The sequence below is a fragment of the Octopus bimaculoides genome, chromosome 1, assembly GCF_001194135.2.
Source record: "Octopus bimaculoides isolate UCB-OBI-ISO-001 chromosome 1, ASM119413v2, whole genome shotgun sequence".
In the NCBI taxonomy this organism is placed as follows: domain Eukaryota; kingdom Metazoa; phylum Mollusca; class Cephalopoda; order Octopoda; family Octopodidae; genus Octopus; species Octopus bimaculoides.
In genome coordinates, this window is record NC_068981.1 from 15,329,364 (window position 1) to 15,333,617 (window position 4,254).

Below are 4,254 nucleotides of genomic sequence, written 5' to 3' on the forward strand. Positions count from 1 at the left end.
GTGTGTGTGTGTGTGTGTGTGTGTGTGTGTGTGTGTGTTAGTAGTAATATAAGCGGTACTTTATTTAACATGTATATACTGTTATTCTTCGAGAGTTATAATACTGTGGCGTTAGTTTTGAGAATATTGCAGTATTGACGTACAGTGCTACAAAGCAGAGAAATATTGCTAACAGACGAAAATGATCCCGTAGGAGTGGGGTAAGTGACAGATTTCTGCGCATTCGTGCGTTCTCAGGAGCAAGTATCCGTTATTACCTTCCTGCTAAGAGAAATATCGTTTTCACAAATATAGGCGTGGTTGTGTGGTAAGAAGCTTGTTTCCCAACCACATGGTCTCGGGTTCAGAGCCACTGCGTGGCACGTTTGGCAAGTGGCTTCTACAATAGGCTCGGGCTGACCAAATCCCTGTGAGTGGATTTGGTAGACGGAAACTGTAAGAAACCCGTCGTACGTGTTTGTTTGTTTGTGTGTGTATGTGTGTGTGCGTGTGTATGTGTGTGTGCGCGCGCACGTGTGTGCGTGTGTGACTTTGTTTATCCGCCTGCTATCGCTTGACAACCGATGTTGGTGTGTTTACGTCTCCGAAACTTAACGGTTCGGCCAAAGACACCGATAGAATAAGTACTAAGCTTACAAAGAATAAGTCTTCGGGTTTACTTCTTCGACTACAGGTGGTGCTCCAGCATGGCCGTAGTCCAATCACCGAAACAAGTAAAAGAATAAGAGAATATGTGTAAATAGTTAAGCAATATGTGTGTCATGTATTTCTTTTCCTATTTACGTACGTAAAATTGATAATGAATAGAATAGCTTTGCACAGAAATTATATTTATTGAATAAGCAAACAACGATGCACTCTTACAAGCATGCAATTTTCCAAGTACACAACCACCCACGTATAAACGTGTGCCCCTTGGAAATATACATATATCAATCCATGCATATTTAAATATATACAAACACACATATTTACACACGAACAGAACACAAATACACATATATCTCCCTTACAACTAGCTTTATTGTTATGCTGAACAGTGGATGAGGAAACACGTGACATTTACATATGATGTATAAGCGTCTGGGCATTATAAAAATGAGTGGGCTCTGTGAACATAAACCGTACGTTATCCATTTGTTTCAATATGCTTTTTAATCCTATACACACACACACACGCACTTGCCATTAGCTACATCCATATATCTACCAATGTTTATGCTAAGAATGATACTTTCACCTTCTATTGAGCTCACCGTTTATCAATTCTGAGAAAAGTAATGTTTTATCATGTGTGTGTGTGTGTGTATACGTAATATATACATAAATGTATGCATATTTGTCTATATATGTGCAGCGTGTACATATGTATGTACATATATATATATATATATATATATATATATATATATATATATATATACACTTAGATATAGATATATATATATATATATGTATGTATTCATGTATGTATTTATATATCTGGTTTTCACATAATCTTACTCGTCAGACTAGAATTAAGTGCTGCTTACTTCGTTCATATATTTTGCATGTATCTCCATAATATTTTTTTCTGTTCATTTCATTTCCAATCTTTCAATATAAATGTTACTGCCAACAGGTTAAACTGAACATAATTCTATTTTATATAGGATATTTGCTGGCACTTTATGCTTGTAGTAACATCACTGAAATTTGCATGAAGTAATTCTGTAATCAGATTTTAAACATTCAAAAGAATGAATAATACTATTAATTCTTTTCATTGTTGGCAGGCTGCGACAGAAATAACGATACGTCCAGTGCCTACATTTACACTTCTGATATATTGTATTATTTTGCTTCAAGGCTCGAATTTTACAGCGAAGTTCTTCGTAAACCAAGCAATTTTGTTCGTGTTTTTGTAATTGTATACAGAAAATGTTTCAAGTCTTATGGGGTAATGATATTTAGACTTTCACATTGTTTAAGTCATTCATCATTATTAGGGTTAACGCTGAGCCGTCGATAATAATATGGTCATTCTGATAAGGAAAGATCTAAAGGTGATTCGATCCGGGGGATGAAAATCAAATATATATATTGCTTATATGTATTTTATCAAATAGCTTATTGCGAAAATTTGCTTACCATTGAAATGTGAAATTCTTTTCAAATAAGAAACGGAGATCATGTGATTAAAAATCTGTGAACTGCAGTTCTTCGTACATGAATTTTGTGGCATAATGTACCTAGAACAACAAATTTCTCTACGCTTGTGATAGCTGAATTCAGTGGGATTTCTTTTGGTAATATCAAATTGAAGACGTCACTGAAAATTGTTAAGTCGGCAGTAAATAGCCTTAACAAATCTACTAATAATATATTTTGGATATAATTTGAACAAAATGGAACACACCAATGGAAAATTGTTCTTATCCACGTCAGATTCACATTCAATCCATGATAGCCGTATACGCTGTGGAAAATGTATATTAATTTTGGATGCATTGTACACGAAACAGATTACATACATTGAAAACAATTGATCGTCACGCGATGTTCCTGTTTTTACCTAATCAAGTGACATATACCACTGTATTGTCATTTGCAGGCACGCACATTCCCGCAAAATGAAACCAGACACACACGCGCCCGCATATGCTTATGTCTATATAAATGTATGTATGTATGTATGTATGTATGTATGTATGTATGTATGCATGTTTGTATGTATGTATGTATGCATGCATGCATGCATGTACATAAGTAGGTATATCCGTATTCTGTTTTGTTTCAAGATTTCTTGCCAATAGAGAAAGAGCCAATATCAACAACAGGATATTTTTTATATATGTATGTTTGTATGTATGTATGTACATGGGTGTGTATATGCGAAGATTTGTATATTTTGTTTTATATAAATATATACTTATACATACAGTTCAATATCTAGACATGCCCATATATATTAAAATGATAAACTTCTGGAAAGTTTTACAGATTTTTAAAGTCCCTGTGATGGATTGGATCTGTAGTCTACGAATTAGTTTTCTCCTTTCTGGTTTTGAGAAACCTAATTTCTCAAGATGTATATATAAGCCTAAATTTGTATTCTGAATAGAGTAACTTCAGCGTATGTATAAATGTATGTATGTACGTATAAATGTATATTTGTGAACCTCGTATCTTGATTGTTTATGTTTGCATTAGAATCACCAGGTTATGTGTCAATTTATGGAAACATCAACGCTTTGTGCCATTGGAAAAAAAAATTGATTACATTTTATGCGACCACTGCCAAATTGATATAATAATTATCAATAGTACCTACATCTACATGTATATATAGATGCATAACTGGTTACAGGACGTTGCAAACAAAACGTAGAGAAAATGATAAAGAGTACAAAAAACACACAGGCGACATAGAGAACATATCCTATATCAGCTGCCACCATTCTAAAACTAAGCGATTCGAAGAGTTATATATATATACGATATTCTTTTCTACTCTAAGCACAAGGATTGAGATGTTTGGAGAGAAGACAGTCGATCAGATCGACCCAGTAAGCAACTGGTACTTCATTTTTCGAACCCGAAAAGATCAAAAGCAAAGTCGACCGCAACGGAATTTGAAATTAGAACGTAAAGAGCGTTAGAATAAGTACTAGGCTTACAAAGAATAAGTCCCGGGGTCGATTTGCTCGACTAAAGGCGGTGCTCCAGCATGTCCGCAGTCAAATGACTGAAACAAGTAAAAGAGTAAAAGAGAGTAAAAGAGTTATATACCGAGTGAAGCCTGAAACAGCCAGGATCTTGTCTTTCGGCAACCCAGGACTACACTGCCACGAATAAAGCAAATAAATAGTACAAACCATTCGCGATGGTAGTTGACGCTGTTTTATTCTCACCTTTTTTCAATCATGCCCGATTACAAATCTTTCCTCCATGATTGACCGCTAGCTCCAAAACCTTTTTTTTTCTCCCTCTGTTTATTTCCTCGTGTTCCTTTCTGTTGAAGAGCGTAGGCTCAATACGTAAAAAACTTTCTCGCCTTCCCAAGCGTTAAATTAATACACCTGTTTGTTGCTTATACACATGTCTTCGTCTTTTGTTTTTCTGTAAATTTCAAGCATGTATTGCGATCTCTTGTTGTCATAACAGTTCTATCTGCTTTAACCTCCAACATATATATATATATACATATACATATATATACGGACGGGGAAACACACACACACACACACACACACACACACACACACACACACA